Source organism: Lissotriton helveticus, chromosome 5_1 (assembly GCF_964261635.1).
Source record: "Lissotriton helveticus chromosome 5_1, aLisHel1.1, whole genome shotgun sequence".
NCBI lineage: Eukaryota > Metazoa > Chordata > Amphibia > Caudata > Salamandridae > Lissotriton > Lissotriton helveticus.
In genome coordinates, this window is record NC_136065.1 from 947861341 (window position 1) to 947876814 (window position 15474).

Below are 15474 nucleotides of genomic sequence, written 5' to 3' on the forward strand. Positions count from 1 at the left end.
CTTTTTTTTTTTTTAATGGCGTTTTGCAACTTCCATGTTGTCTGCATTAAGCAGCACACATAGAAGTTTCAAAATGCCAGTTGAAGATTATTTATGTGCAGGAAGAGACTCCTTCCTGCACATAAACAATTTTTCCCTGCAACGCATACACCCTTGCACTATGGGCAAGAGTCAATGCGTTGGTGATAGGCAGCTACATTTAGTGCCCGTGCAAGGGGAAACACAGGTCTGCACCATATTCTTGTAAATATGGTGCAGTCCTGTGTTTCTAAAGTGACGGAGCGTGTCGTTAGCCTTCTTGGCTTAACGATACGCTTCGCCACTTTTTTTGTAACTATGCCAGAGTGCTTCATAACATCATGTGTCTTTTAATTCTTTGCCTCCCATTATGTTGCCACCTCATTTGATGTTATAGTTTCAGTAAAAACAGCTGGAAGTTTGACAGCCCTTGTGTAAGAAACACACACATGATAGGAATATTTAAATTTCTCTGTAAAATAAGCCCATAATATATGAACCATAATAGTGCTACTTCTATAGTTAATATTGCCTATTCACATACCACCAGAACATAAAGAAGCACTCTTACAACTTACATATTGCTGTTGATGTATCTCTTTCTATGTGACTTAGCAGTTAAGCTGTACATACCAGGGGTCTCACATTTGTCCTTGTCAGTGGACTGAGGTAGTGGTGTAGTGCTCTCATAGAAGTGCATCGCGGGGATTGCACAGAGAGTCTGTGACGCTGCCCCAGTGCCTGCTGAGACAAGGGAGTTCACTGAGACGCAATGCGATGCTGGAGGCGGCCTGCACATCAAGGTAAGTGTTTTTTTTGTTATGACCCCCACGCATGTTCCCCATCCTGGGCTCCCCCGCCCCATCACCTAAAATTGTGTCAGCCGTCAGTGGTGTGGAGTTCATTGGGTTTCTGGTCTGAAGAAGACCAGACCTAGTAGTTCAGTGTGCCTGTGTACATGAACTTTTGAGTGGAGTGAGGATTCCTGTACCACCAGATTCTGGTAAGCTGGCTGAGTGGAGCAATTCATCCATTAAAGTGATGTGGTGTAACCTTGAGGTCACAGCCTCCAATCCTTGAGAGTCCAGTCAGCCTTTCACCCTCCCAGGTCATTGAAATCAGCTCCATTGAGTTGTGTAATCATTAACACCTTCTATGTGTGCTAGAGAGTAACCTCCTCATTAATTGTGCTTTAGTAAGTGTACTTTATATTACTGACACCGTCACCAGACACCAGACACCAGGTGCCAGATTACGTAAAACACCACAATGGAGAGGACTTGAAACTAAGCTCCATTAAGTTCTATATTGTGAGGTTGTGTCATGTTGCTCTGTTAATTTTTGTTGTGGATGGTGATGTTTTATTGTTGCGAAAGTTAATGTTGGCTCTAGTGAGAAGTACACAATTTCATTTTTGCTTCTGCAAAACGACACTGCTGACTTCATGACAAAATGGAGCAAATTCGCAGGTCCTATCTAAATGTTGTATGTTTAGAAGAACATGGGGGCAGGTCATCATGTTCCGGGCAGTTTCTTTTATACAATTCCCAAAGTCGTCTTCATATAGCATCATCTTTGTGGCTCGGTGTCTAAGGCTAATAGAGGCATTGTAGCAAGGATGAGAAATTACGTGAGCCTTTCCTTATATCATTTTTCCTTATTTACCTGGTAGATAAAAATATTTGTGACAAATATTGCACATTCCAAGTGCCCTCTACTCCTTTGGTTCCATCAGAAGTGCTGAGAACTAAGGAGTCGACACAATCACTTTCTTTCCACCTGCATGTAACTTCAGCTGTCCACGAGGTGACGGGACAGTGACAGGCTCTCTGTTGCTGCATCTCACATTCCCACATGACATGTCCACCCGTGCTGCAGCTGCCTAACGACCGGGCAGCACAAGCATGAGTAAGATGCTCTCTCATTGGCTGCCTACCGCACAGGCTGCTGGGAAAGGGCCTGCATCACTTAATCACTTAAACTAGCCCAGAATGGCTAGCACCTACTTGGGCTATTGTCTTACTCCACCTGCCGTGCCACACTTCGAAAACTAGGACAGTTATGCCCCTAATGAGTGTGTGTTGGGCACCAGTGTTAAAACGAGCACTTTTTTCACCCTACTCCTCTTTTTTTTGCAGTTGTTTATAGCACGAACTCGACTCGAAGGTATCAGAGCGCTTTACATGAGCACCAGTTACCTTACACAAGGACACGTTAATTTTATTGTAGGCACAGGGAGATTAAGTGATTTTCCCAGAATGACAGGATACTGAGCCATGCCGAAACTTGAACCTGGTTCCCCAGCTCCAAAGTCGGCAGCTCTGGCTGTTACACCACACCCCCTTAATGAAAAGAAAAATACCGACAGCTAGCAATCAAACCCTTTGAATAATAGGATGGTCCCTGTCACTCCAACCTCAATCTTAATCATACACCCCTCAAACTCATAAACACGTGACACACAGAGCAATCGCTAAACATCACTGCCTACACTCACTTGATACGTGCATTTAGGCCTGCTCGTGTCAACGCTTTTAATAACTGCCATGTGGCCCCATGTATACTTCCTTACACCATCACCCACTGATGTTCATGTAGTGTTGTGTCAGACCATATTAGAAGACATCTTTAAAGAACAAAATGTAGAAATAGCTTTGAGTTGTCAGCCGGGCGCCATGTATAAAATATGCTTTTTCTGCTAGAATTATTAAGTCAGCTCGTTCAGCCTTGGCACCCCGCAGCAGAGCCTCGGTTTCAGACAGATAAGCACGGAGAAGCCTTGCACGCAGGCCTTCGTCTCCGAGTCAACCCTACTCGCGATGAAGGCCGCGCTCGGCGATAAAAAAGGGAAACTGTGCTGTAACTTTCACGAGGCAGCTCTCCCCCCTGCTCGAATGTTCTCTTCTCGGAGATTGACGTAGGAGAAAGGAAAAACACGAGATAATCTCCCATCCTCCGTCCCTCCGGCGGGGCTGGCTCCGGCCAGGCCCTTCCAATTGGCCGGGCGCGGCCGACCCTGCGCCGGGAGAGGGGCCCTCCCCGAGGGGGCCCCGTTACTGTACAATGTATCGAGGTTTATGAAAGGGGCTTCCATGCACCAATCCCGCAGGTGCAGGCAGGACCTTGGCCGGAAGCAGGCCGGTGACTGGCTGAGGAAACAGCTACAGTGTATTGTTAATCCCGGCTCAAGGTCCTGCCGGGGCATAAATGGCGGAGGCGGAGGCAGGCCCTCGCCACAGCGCCTCGCTCCCCGCCAGGTAAGCCTCGCTGCGCTTGTGTTACCCACTCTAGGGATACACGCTAGCACGCTGTCCGCAGGTTTGCTTTTTGCGCCAAAATAACGAGCGGGTGTTTTCAATCTTCTTATGCTATAATGTGACTTTTTATGAATGCAAATGTCTAACATCTCTTGTGCACCTTCCTTTATCATAGGAACCACCCAGCTATGTAAATGTGCCTTTCTTTTAATATTTTAACTGCACGTTAAGGTTGTATTCTGAATTTTGAGATGTCTTTAAGTTGATCATTTTGAATCACGACAGCTATTTAAATATGTATTTGTTTTAATATTTTAACTGCACGTTAATGTTTTATTGTAAATTGTGAAATATGTTTCTGCACGTTAATGTTTTATTGTAAATTGTGAAATATGTTTCTGTTTCTATTTTGGGTGCGGGGACGCTACAGAATAGGCAAAAACGACAAATAGTTATTTGCCTTGCGTTATAAGATGTCAGGTGCAGGTGTCTCATTGGGAATGTGTCAGTTCTGCTCCTGCCCTCGTTTAATTCCGGGTCAGCGGCCGGGACGCTGATTACTCGTCGTTCGATCTTCCTATGCATATACCTCTTTGAGAATTTGGTCTAAAGAGGCATAGGGCATGGGGAAATTGGGCGTACGGGGTCCTCTTCTGTCGCTCTACGAATTGATGGCAGTCAAAGGAATCTGTATCCCCGTTACTTAACATGTAGTGGTAAATGTGACATATGTAAAATGCATGCATGCTCTCGAGTTAACCGTGTGAGAACTTCGTATTGAAAATACCGTTGTTTTCGTTTATATTGATAGTGTGAGAACCCAAACATGTTTCTTCTCTCAATCGCAGGCGTCTTAAAGTGTTGTTTTCAGTTGTTTTTAGAGTCTCATCACGTCACAAATATTAACGAGTTTTGGTTCTAGGACTGTTGTATTTGTTTACTGTATTTTTGCAAATTGGACGTTTGTGCATGTTTTACTTTATAAAGAGAAAGTATGCTCTTTTCTACAGTTAGCTTAGTAAATAAATACTGGTAGCTTAATGTTTACAATTTGCTGGACGTGCAACACTGGTAAAATGTTCGTCTCCTTTCCATTATGACGGAATTTTGCAATTTTATTAAAATTAAGTGACAACCCATATGTTGTTTAGGCGTGTAAAATATTGAAGTACAGCTCGCATTAATGAAATGTTCTTGTGAGTACTTACTGGAAATGGCTAACACCTTTCTTTTCCTTTTCCAACCCTGCTTCCCCTCCAGCTCTCCTTGATTGTATACGACTAGATCACAAACGAGGTAAGCCAACAAATGATGTATTTTGTAGGTGGTCTAAGCGCTATATGTGGGGGAAAAATATCATGAAACTGGGAAACGTAGCACACATAATAATAGATTATTAAGAACATGGAATTATGATTCTACACTAGTATGGAGGGAAAGTCTGTGCAATATATATATATTCGTTCTTGCCACTTTACATTCAGTAACATGCAGATAATGTAAAGAACAGTTCATACAAAAACGGCGGTAGCCCGTCATGGTTTGAATAATTTTGTGGCAGGTGCCATATATAATAAATAACGTTGATGCGGCAAAGGGCACACGTAATTCTAGCTTCAGTGCTCTCCTAACTCATCACCCCCCCCCCCCATCTCAATCTGACAGCAATATGTAATCAACGTTATATTGACTGGGTAGATATTAAACATCGTAAATGTATTTCACGGACCTACAGGGCACAACTTTTCGTAACTTTTTTTTCTTTTCTCGTTACAGGAATTCTCTGTATGTGCACTGTTCAGTCATGTTTCTGTGTTTCGCAATTTCTGAAATAAAGCATTGTAGTTTGAATCCAAATTGTCTGATTTATTGAGTTGTGGCCAGGAGGTGGGATGGTGACCCCGAATAATTGATGGGTGAATTCTAAACATTAGTCATGGGCTATCAGTTGTTCTTCTGACAAATGTATTCAACCTTAACATTATTTATTTTAATGTTCCTGCTATGTAAGCAAGAAAACGGGTAGCAATATATTTACATGTGAACCCAACGCTAACGTGGTCACTGGTTTGTTTAATGAAGAGGCGCACAAAGTGCCCATGCACCGACCCACTTTAGCCTTTCCGGTTTTTCTCAGCGCCCCATCCGTTTGAGCCCCACTAAATGTTACTGTTGAGTGAGCCCGAGGGAGACTGGTGTATGTAGGAGATCAAAGAAATTCAGTGGTGGACTTTTACATTACAACGTGCATATGTTTGTGTATAATAGCGGCAGCATTTCTATACCTCAAAGCATCAGCAGTGGTGCGCGCATTTAGTCTTACTTTTTAGCTTCCACCATTGGATTGTGTTAAGAAGTAGTCACAAAAATAAAATACTTTAAACTGCACATGGCACTGAAAGAGCGAGAAAAGTGATCGAGCCCCAACGTTTCGGTAGGGGGTCGGAGGAACTGTTTCCCTCAGGAAAAATGATGTAAAATGATGCCTTGCGGTATCATTTTAAAATAATTCGTCCAATTAAGAACAGCTGCCTGTTTCCTAGCCTTTGCTTAGTTTTACTTGCCTTTACTTCTTGCCTTTTTCTATTTTTAATTCTTTCATTTTTTCTTTCCAGCTTTCTTTTATTCTTCATTGTGCATCCTTTATTTCTCTCATTTATCCTCTATTGTTTTTTCCTTCTTTATATTAATCTTTCTGTCTCCCTCAATTCTCATTTCATTCCTTCTTTCTTTCTGGCAATTTTTCTTCCATACTGCTTCTCATTCTTGCTATATTTCTAGTTTTATTTCATATTATTTGCATCTTTCATGCTTTCCATCCAGCTACAATTGTTTTTCCTTTCTTCTCTCCATGTACTTCTTTTTCCCCTTTTCGTCATTCCTTCCATTCTTTAACGATGTTTCCTTCCCTTTGCTCTTACTTTCTTTTTCTCAGCTTTATTTCTTCACTGCTCGTTCTTATTTTCCGTATTTCTTCCTTAACTTTTTTATTCGGTTTTCTTGATATCTTTCTTTCCTTCCCTGTTTCATTCCGTTGGCCTGCTTTCTTCCTTTCATTCTTTACTCTTTTCCTATCCGTATTCCTTTGTTTCTGGACATTGCGTATTATCTTTCTGTTTCTGTCTGACACCCCATTAGCATCTTGAATGTTTTTTTTTCATTTTCAACATTTCTCTTTCTTTCTGTCAAGCGTTTCAGCCATTTGGCGTCCCTTGTCCTCGCCCACAGCTTTGCTTTGTTCTCGCGTCTCCTGCAATATTTAATCATAGCTCCTGCCTTGAAACCTGCAAGTCATGTGATAAAAAAGGCAATAGTAAGCTATAAAGTCCAGGGCACCTTATTATGACTCCGGCTGCAGCTTGTAAAGCGAAAGCTTGCCTAGCCCTTTCTTGCAGTTCATGAATGCAGTGCTACCGGGTTTTTTTTTCTTAAAGAAAGTGTATAGAAAAGTTGTTTTCTTTACCCTCTAACAATCACCGGAAGCATTTAGAGAGTTGCTCTGTTTAATGTCATTTGGGCTCTGAGGAATTTTGATATTTATTGGGGCCCCTTTAAAAGTTTACACACACAATCACACTGTTATCCCCATGTATGTGCACCCGAATCCCCTCCACTATGCTTTTAGCAATGACATCATTTGACGAGCTCCTGTGAGTGTCACGTGTGCTTAAACACACGTTAAAATACATGGAGATTTGCTTACAAATTATATTATATAAAATACGGCGTGAGCGACTGTATCACTCACTCACTCATCTTAAATGGCAGTCTCATTGTTCGGATTATTGGCTGTTCAGTGTCCCAATAATACAGAAATACACGCAGGGGGGCCGGTGCTAGCAGGCAAAGGGAGGAGGGAGTTAAAATGCCTGGACTGTTCAGACACCTCGTACCTCACACGGGGATAGGGCCCTGCACCTTAAGCACCCCCTTCAGTACTTATTTTTTCAGCGCTCACTACAAATACGTTCCTTTCCATTGTTTTAAATTGTACATAAAGCGCTTTTTTCGGTTCCTTGGTGCCTCATGGCACTTCACTGAACAACTGCGCTGTGTGTGCTGCGGAGGGAATGTGCCTGAAGGGGTAACCCAAATACGCACAAAGATATTCAATGACTGACTGGAGAACTGGGCCGCAGGGCTCAGGTGCAGTGCGCCATTTGTAAAGATATACGTGCCAGGGCCCTCTTCAGGAGGCCACTGCTGCTTGCACCACACATTGTCCTTGCCAGCGCTGCAGGCTGCAGTAGCAACACAACAACTAACCATCACACTCTTAACAAGTGTGAAATTCTGACTATTCCAAGCCTCTCGAGCTATAAGAGCACCGGAAACCATCGGCACAAATTAAGCACTGCTCCGGGGCCTTTTTTTCCCTGCCAGTTGCAATACCTGTACACCCTGCCTAGACGTCACAGTAGGCGTCTCTCTGGGCCCCCTTCCTGTACCATAATACAAGGCTTTTAAATAACTGCACGTTGCCAGTGACGCTGTGCTCAATTTTGGGTTTTCTTAAAGCAACCAATGCTTTCTGGGAGTTGTAGTCCTGGTTCAATTCATTTGTTATACATGAAGTGACATCTAAAACAATGATTTGTGAAAGGAAAGGCTAGTGCCGGAGCTCTGCCTGATTTATGACATGGGGCCATCTGATGATAATTGTTATCACATGGGGTGCAGCGCCTGGAGTTCTCTTCACAAGCCTCAAAGCAGCAACAGGTTGTGTCCCTGGCCCCTGACGACCGCAGGTCACCAAAGGCTAGTGTTCCCCCCCCCCACACACACAGTAAGCCTCCTTCCCCAGACTAACCGACCCCCTCCTTTTAATCGAGTCTCACTCTCACGCGCCCATACTCAGATAAACGAATTCCCTTTTTATTTTTTTTAAATGACGTTATCACTTCTCTTCGCAGTCAGTCAGTGTCACTTCTGGACATTGCTATCAGGGGGAGGCGGGGTGTGCGCTGGGTGGGGGTCACAGTTCCCATTGTGGTCGCTTTCTTGGTGGCTGCGAAGCGCTGGACCCGAGGCTGGATCCCGTCAGGGGTCTGCGCTCTAGACGTGGCTGCACGCATGGGCCCTCCACTCATGACCCGGAGGCGGTGGCTGCACCTGGAGGCGTGCCCCAGTCATAACCAGAGGGTGGCTGCACCTCGAGGCATGAACCAGAGGGTGGGCTGCATCCCAGAGGTGGCTGCTCCTGGAGGCCTGACACAGAATGTGGGCCACATCCCAAAGGTAGCTGCACCTAGACCTAGAGGCTTGACCCAGAGGGTGGGCTACACCCCAGAGGAAGCTGCTCCTGGAGGTCTGACCCAGAGTGTGCCTTATGCTTACGTCGCTTTGATTCTATGGCATGCTATTTTTATTTGTTCCATTCCTGAAACAGTTCTCTCATGTAACGTAACTGGTTCTACTATTGTACAGTGCTCTGACACCTTCGGGTGAAGTCCGCGCTTTATAAGAATGCATTAAATAAATAAATGAATAAATAAATAAAGAGGGTGAGCTGCACCTCGGAGGTGGCTGCACCTAGAGGCTTGACCCAGAGGGTCAAACACACCCCACAGGGGGCTGCACCCCGAGGCATGAACCGGAGGGGGTCACACCCCAGAGATGGCTGCACCTGGAGCGTGTGACCCAGAGGGTCAACCACACCCCACAGGGGGCTGCACCCCGAGGCATGAACCAGAGGGGGTCACACCCCAGAGATGGCTGCACCTGGAGCGTGTGACCCAGAGGGTCAACCACACCCCACAGGGGGCTGCACCCCGAGGCATGAACCAGAGGGGGTCACACCCCAGAGGTGGCTGCACCTGGAGCGTGTGACCCAGAGGGTCAACCACACCCCACAGGGGGCTGCACCCCGAGGCATGAACCAGAGGGGGTCACACCCCAGAGATGGCTGCACCTGGAGCGTGTGACCCAGAGGGTCAACCACACCCCACAGGGGGCTGCACCCCGAGGCATGAACCAGAGGGGGTCACACCCCAGAGGTGGCTTCACCTGGAGCGTGTGACCCAGAGGGTCAACCACACCCCACAGGGGGCTGCACCCCGAGGCATGAACCAGAGGGGTCACACCCCAGAGGTGGCTGCACCTGGAGCGTGTGACCCAGAGGGTCAACCACACCCCACAGGGGGCTGCACCCCGAGGCATGAACCAGAGGGGGTCACACCCCAGAGGTGGCTGCACCTGGAGCGTGTGACCCAGAGGGTCAACCACACCCCACAGGGGGCTGCACCCCGAGGCATGAACCAGAGGGGGTCACACCCCAGAGGTGGCTGCACCTGGAGCGTGTGACCCAGAGGGTCAACCACACCCCACAGGGGGCTGCACCCCGAGGCATGAACCAGAGGGGGTCACACCCCAGAGGTGGCTGCACCTGGAGCGTGTGACCCAGAGGGTCAACCACACCCCACAGGGGGCTGCACCCCGAGGCATGAACCAGAGGGGGTCACACCCCAGAGGTGGCTGCACCTGGAGCGTGTGACCCAGAGGGTCAACCACACCCCACAGGGGGCTGCACCCCGAGGCATGAACCAGAGGGGGTCACACCCCAGAGGTGGCTGCACCTGGAGCGTGTGACCCAGAGGGTCAACCACACCCCACAGGGGGCTGCACCCCGAGGCATGAACCAGAGGGGGTCACACCCCAGAGGTGGCTGCACCTGGAGCGTGTGACCCAGAGGGTCAACCACACCCCACAGGGGGCTGCACCCCGAGGCATGAACCAGAGGGGGTCACACCCCAGAGATGGCTGCACCTGGAGCGTGTGACCCAGAGGGTCAACCACACCCCACAGGGGGCTGCACCCCGAGGCATGAACCAGAGGGGGTCACACCCCAGAGGTGGCTTCACCTGGAGCGTGTGACCCAGAGGGTCAACCACACCCCACAGGGGGCTGCACCCCGAGGCATGAACCAGAGGGGTCACACCCCAGAGGTGGCTGCACCTGGAGCGTGTGACCCAGAGGGTCAACCACACCCCACAGGGGGCTGCACCCCGAGGCATGAACCAGAGGGGGTCACACCCCAGAGGTGGCTGCACCTGGAGCGTGTGACCCAGAGGGTCAACCACACCCCACAGGGGGCTGCACCCCGAGGCATGAACCAGAGGGGGTCACACCCCAGAGGTGGCTGCACCTGGAGCGTGTGACCCAGAGGGTCAACCACACCCCACAGGGGGCTGCACCCCGAGGCATGAACCAGAGGGGGTCACACCCCAGAGGTGGCTGCACCTGGAGCGTGTGACCCAGAGGGTCAACCACACCCCACAGGGGGCTGCACCCCGAGGCATGAACCAGAGGGGGTCACACCCCAGAGGTGGCTGCACCTGGAGCGTGTGACCCAGAGGGTCAACCACACCCCACAGGGGGCTGCACCCCGAGGCATGAACCAGAGGGGGTCACACCCCAGAGGTGGCTTCACCTGGAGCGTGTGACCCAGAGGGTCAACCACACCCCACAGGGGGCTGCACCCCGAGGCATGAACCAGAGGGGTCACACCCCAGAGGTGGCTGCACCTGGAGCGTGTGACCCAGAGGGTCAACCACACCCCACAGGGGGCTGCACCCCGAGGCATGAACCAGAGGGGTCACACCCCAGAGGTGGCTGCACCTGGAGCGTGTGACACAGAGGGTCAACCACACCCCACAGGGGGCTGCACCCCGAGGCACGAACCAGAGGGGGTCACACCCCAGAGGTGGCTGCACCTGGAGCGTGTGACCCAGAGGGTCAACCACACCCCACAGGGGGCTGCACCCCGAGGCATGAACCAGAGGGGGTCACACCCCAGAGGTGGCTTCACCTGGAGCGTGTGACCCAGAGGGTCAACCACACCCCACAGGGGGCTGCACCCCGAGGCATGAACCAGAGGGGTCACACCACAGAGGTAGCTGCACCTGGAGCGTGTGACCCAGAGGGTCAACCACACCCCACAGGGGGCTGCACCCCGAGGCATGAACCAGAGGGGGTCACACCCCAGAGGTGGCTTCACCTGGAGCGTGTGACCCAGAGGGTCAACCACACCCCACAGGGGGCTGCACCCCGAGGCATGAACCAGAGGGGTCACACCACAGAGGTAGCTGCACCTGGAGCGTGTGACCCAGAGGGTCAACCACACCCCACAGGGGTCTGCACCCCGAGGCATGAACCAGAGGGGGTCACACCCCAGAGGTGGCTGCACCTGGAGCGTGTGACCCAGAGGGTCAACCACACCCCACAGGGGGCTGCACCCATGGGCGTCCGCAGGGGGGGGCAAGGAGGGGTGCTTGCCCCCCCCTGGAGCGCCTCTCCTTGCCCCCCCCTGAGCAAGCCCATCTGTACCAATGCACCCAGGAGTGAGGCCTGACGCTGGGGCTTTTAAGCATTGCAGGGAACAGAGATGTTCCCCTGCAAAAGGCCTCAGCTCCCTGATGGGGTGCCTCACACTCCTCTGAGCACAAGAGCAGCCCCACCCGCCCATTATCATTCTGTGTGGGGCTGATTGCCCCATACAGAATGTCAATGGGTCAGTCGGGGCTGGCACAGCATGCAGTGGCCTCCTCCAGCCTCAGGGCAGGGCATTCTGTCACATGAAAGTGCAAAAACGCCCATGCTGCTGCTAGGTGAGAATCCACTTAGCCAAAGGAAGGCGGTGAAAGAAGGTGAAAGGAAAGGATTATAGTTTTAGTACAGCAACCATGATTGCTTCTTTTTTATTTTATTCAACTAACAACCATTGACAAAGCCAATAGTTCTGGCTTGTTGTAGGTGTAACTTGTTCTAAGTGTAACGTTACTTGTATTATATATCTGGATGCAATGACAGAAGCAACAAAAATACCAGTCAGGCGGCACATTATATTAAGCACAGAATTTTAGCTTATGTGTTTTAAGGCACGCATTTTGTTACATCAAACACCCTTTTGAAGAGACCCCCTAGTTTTCTCATCCCACTTAAAGCTCTGGAAACAACCCATGTCACAGTCGCCCCACCACGTCAAGGCCCTGCGCATCATGCATGACTCATGCCTTCCACTTTTTCAGATTGCCTATGTGCAGGGGCATAGTGAACCCTGCTCCACCCCACCCCTTACTTTAGGAACTACAGCGAGGGTGGAGTCCTTGATGGGTCTCATAATTAATGTGAAAAAGTGAGTGAGTAAGTAAGTTAAAGGATGAGTGGATGGATGGATGGCTGGATAGATGAGTGAAATGATGGATGGATGGATGAGTGAAAGGGTGGATGATGGGCGAGTGGATGGATGGATGGATGAGTGAAATGATGGATGGATTGATGAATTGATAAGTGAAAGGGTGGATTAATGCATTGATAAGTGAAAGGGTGAATGGATGGACGGATGAGTGAAAGGGTGGATGTAAGGCTGGATGAGTGAGTGAAAGGGTGGGTAGATGGACAAAAGGATGGATAGATGAGTGAAGGAGTGAAAGGGTGAATGGATGAGAGAAAGGGTGGATGGATGAGAGAAAGGATAGATGAATGATAGGTTCAATGGATGGATTCATGAGTGGATGAGTAGATGGATGGGTGGGTGGATGGAAGGATGGATGGCTAAGTGAAAAGGGAATTGAAAGAGGAAGGGGGATGTGTAAATGGATGACTGAACAGGTGAATGGCTGGATGAATGAGTTAATGGATGGATGTGTGGAAGAGTGGATGGATGAGTGTACAGATGGATGGAAGGAAACGTGATGGATAGGTTTGTAAATGGATGAATATGGACATGGATCGGCACACAGATGGAAGGACAGAATGAATCGTGAAAGACTGAATGATGGATGAAAGTATGATTACACATTGTAAGCCCCATTATCTTAAGCAACATTTCCTATATATTGACTTTCTCATTTATATGAGTGATTGTCTCTATATAATATGTGTGTTGTAACGCACTCCAAAACTCACCCCCACATATTTGGGATGAGTAGCACTATACAAGAAATTAAATACACATGAGAGAGGGTCTATGTGAAGATGAGGGGCGCCATTGGAGGGTGGTATCAAGGCCAGACTGGCCGGAACGGGCATCAGGCGTTTTCTCTGGGGGCAGTTTTGTTACCATAAAAAGACCTGCACATTTGCTTAAAGCTGCACGTATACTAACAAACCATGAAGTGCACAATTGTCTCAACCTAATATAAACTTATTTTCACTTGTACTTTAGTGGTTGTCTATTTACTTACTTATATACTATTGCGCAACCTTCTCTGATGTGTCTTTAAACCTTACCTTTTGTCCTGAATTTTGACCTCCTGTCTTGAATTTTTGTCCTGAATTTTGACCCTTTGTCCTGAATTTGTACACTCACTCTCCTGAATTTGCACCCATGCCAGTTGGTCACTCTAGGCATCACAGCGACCCCTCCAGGTACCGGTGGTTGGGGGGCGGTGATCCTTGGCGTTCAGATGGAGGGGGCTACCAATGACAGAGGCGACAAGTGCAGGCGCCCTGCAACCCACTCATCACCACCACATGAAGGAAGAAAATAACCCGATCAGCTCGTCGACCCAACTTCCTGAAAAAAACTTTCAGACACCATGGAAAAGCAGCAGCATTTGCTGTCTGCGAGTATGTCAAATTAGATTTGTACAATAAACCTATTTGTAAAGGAAACTGCATTAAATGTCTGCCCCATCACGGTCACCACTCAGTGTCTTCAATCCCTTGTTCACCCCTCTTTTAAACCTCACGTCAACTCCTCTCCCTCAAATTTCGGGAGGGGGGGCTAATTCATCCAGCCAAAGCCATGTGCAGAGTGGAGATGCAGGGGCTCTAAGTAGGGGTGAAAACACAACAAAGCCTCATTACCAAGTAAATGGTCTTTTAAAGACCTGTGTGAAGTACTCAGGTGTAGCTGTGTGTGTGTGGTGTGCGGGGAAGCTGTCTCAGCCGGGCACACACATTCTTATAACATTCACACCCCTCAGAATGACAAATCACCACTTCTAGCTGCCTGGTCATGGCGTGGGAGTGGGAAGATGTGCACAGCAAGAGGAAAGGGATGGTGACGCTTTTCTTTTGTATAGGAATTTCTGCTGGCATCATAGCCCAGGGTTTGCTGTCTGTGCACTTGTATAGGTGTGTATCCATACAAGTGCACAGACAGCAAACCATGGGCTATGACGCCAGCAGGAATGACTTTACAAAGGAAAAGCGTCACCTGCACTGCCATCCCTTTCACCCTGCTGTCTGTGCACTTGTATGGAATACTCATCCATGGCGCTGCTCACCAGATAAATGGTGAACAGGGCCATGGATCTGTCTCTTTTTACATCCAAGGGCACAGACGAAGAAGCAGAGGAGGCCCAGGCAAGGAGAAACCAGGAGACATTTGACCAACACCTATCTAGAAAGTTAGACCTTCGGGAGGGGCTGGATGCCAGGACGACAGTGCTGCTGATCAGCCCGACTCCACCGAATAGTATCAGAAGAGCAGGCAGCAGTTTTTAAGTAAGCTCCAGTAACTTCAATGCATTCTGCAGCATCACCAGCATTACCTACTGGCTGCATATCTAGGTTACAGTGTTTTAGACTTACATGCATGGAAACCTCAAGGAGGACAGTCCCCTCCGAATATGCGAATGTAGTGTAAGCTTTGTAGGGGTAGATTTACAAGCCCCTTGGGCCACTTTTGTGACACTTTTCCCATGTTAATAGTGACGCAAAAGTTGCGCAGGGGCTTGTATATCTGCCCCATAGCGTTCAGCTTTTGGCATGCCAGTGGGGTAATTTTAGGGTTTAGGGTGGGTATGGGTTTTGGGGTGGCAGGGATAATTTTAGGGTTCAAGGTGGGTATGAGTTTTGTGGTGCCAGGGGTAATTTGAGGGTTCAGGGCGAGTATGGGGTTTGGGGTGCTAGGGGAAATTTTAGGGTTCAGGGTGGATATGGGTTTTGGGGTGCCAGGGGTAATGTTAGGGTTCAGGGCGGGTATGAGTTTTGGGGGGGCATGGGTAATTTTAGGGTTCAGGGTGGGTATGGGTTTTGTGGTACCAGGGGGTAATTTTAGGGTTCAGGGTGGGTATGGGTTTTGGGTTGCAAGGGGGGACATTTTAGGGTTCAGGGCGGGTATGGGTTTTGGGGTACCAGGGGGACAATTTTAGGGGTCAGGGTGGGTATGAGTTATGGGTTTTGTGGTGCTAGGGGCTAATTTTAGGGATTAGGGATTGTATGAGTTTTAAGGGGCCAGGGTGTAATATTA

General features: G+C 48.9%; 1 long non-coding RNA gene across 1 annotated transcript; it reads left to right on the plus strand.

Annotated features, from left to right (window-relative positions):
* Nucleotides 1-3285: 3285 nt before the first annotated feature.
* LOC144753453 (uncharacterized) lies at nucleotides 3286-5126 on the plus strand. The gene is made up of 2 exons (XR_013594365.1): nucleotides 3286-4571; nucleotides 5052-5126. It is a non-coding gene; the product is annotated as an uncharacterized LOC144753453 (long non-coding RNA).
* Nucleotides 5127-15474: the final 10348 nt, after the last annotated feature.